This window comes from Tupaia chinensis, unplaced genomic scaffold (assembly GCF_000334495.1).
Source record: "Tupaia chinensis unplaced genomic scaffold, TupChi_1.0 Scaffold000346_1, whole genome shotgun sequence".
In the NCBI taxonomy this organism is placed as follows: Eukaryota; Metazoa; Chordata; class Mammalia; order Scandentia; family Tupaiidae; genus Tupaia; species Tupaia belangeri.
The window spans coordinates 1146704-1147916 of NW_006159840.1; the positions used below are offsets into that span (position 1 = coordinate 1146704).

Sequence of the window (1213 nt, forward strand, 5' to 3'; positions counted from 1 at the left end):
GTGGTGCGGCGGTGAGGCTGGGCTGAACCTAGACAGCCTCAGCCTGGTTCCTCCTGGGTGTGGAAGGAGGGGAGGTGGTCTGCACTTCCTCAGCCTCTCCTGCCCACGGAGAAAAGCTTGCTAAGGGTGAGCCCGGTGGCTAACCGCGCCTGGAGAAGAGCAGCGAAATTCTGAGAGGCGTGGGAGAGGTGGGAGGCCAGGCCAGGCCAAGGCAGAACTGTCTGCGGTGCACCTGAGAGACGTGGGAGAGGTGGGAGGCCAGGCCAAGGCGGCGCTCTCTGCGGTGCACCTGAGAGACGTAGGAGAAGTGGGAGGCCAGGCGAAGGCAGCGCTCTCTGCAGTGCACCTGAGAGGCACTGTCAAAGGCTGTGCCAGAAACACAGGTGACCTGGCCGGCAAGGTGTCCCAGTGCACGTGGAGCAGCACCCCGGAGAGAGGCCCGCAGCCCCTGCGGATCTTTAGGGACAGCAGGACATTAAGAACAAGGATTTAAACTAACCCACCTAGTGATTCAAGTAGAAAGGTCGGAAGGCCCTGGAGAAGGAAACCTGTGTGGGATTGGTGGTCCTTTCTCTCCTTGAACTTCCAGGACCCTGAGCAATTCGCCTTAGCCTCCATGGGTTGTCCAGCTGTTCTTTGGACAAAACTGCCAACATCCAATCCCGCATGGTTCTAGCTTGGCGGGAGGTCTAGGGACCTGCTCCCAGGGTCAAAAGGGGGTGGGGTGGGGGTTAAAGGAGCTGGAAAGGGTTCTCCTGGGATCTCCTGGGTATAGGCACCGGACCGGGGACTTGAGCGCACCCTTAGTCCCCAGGCTGTACCCCAAACCAGGGAGGTGCTGAGTCCGAGGAGCCCCGGGAGTGGGTGGGTGACTCTGGGACGTTCTGGAGCCCGACCCGGGGCTATCGGAGAGCAAGCTGCTGGCAGGCCCCGAATGGAACTCCGTGCCAGGCCGGAGGCTGTGCCCGTCACTCGCAGTCCCAGGCCGGGGCCCTGGCACACGGTGGCTGGTGGCTCTTAGCCAGGCCCAGCCGCCCCGGCCCCGCGGCGCGCCCACCCCGACCCTGCGTGCCAGGCGGGTGGCGGCGCCTCCCGGGGCTTCTGGCCTGGGGGCTACAGCGGAGCCCACCCGAGGGAGGCCAGGGCCCCGGGGGCAGAAGGAGCGGCGCCGCAGGCACCGCGCCAAGGTGAGTGAGGCGGGTGGCGCGGGGGA

At 65.1% G+C, this 1213-nt stretch overlaps 1 protein-coding gene and 1 long non-coding RNA gene across 2 annotated transcripts in view; one reads left to right on the top strand and one right to left on the bottom strand.

Moving 5' to 3' along the window:
• LOC114008463 (uncharacterized) overlaps window positions 1-949 on the bottom strand; it is a 10842-nt gene extending 9893 nt beyond the window's left edge. Inside the window, exon 1 of the long non-coding RNA XR_003549994.1 lies at window positions 233-949. This is a non-coding gene — a long non-coding RNA (uncharacterized LOC114008463). The remainder of the gene's footprint in view (window positions 1-232) is intronic.
• The window catches only part of SLC22A3 (solute carrier family 22 member 3), a 99462-nt gene continuing 99188 nt past the window's right edge, over window positions 940-1213 (top strand). The window contains exon 1 of the mRNA XM_006152248.3: window positions 940-1187. The gene's annotated coding sequence lies outside the window, so the exon portion shown is untranslated. The remainder of the gene's footprint in view (window positions 1188-1213) is intronic.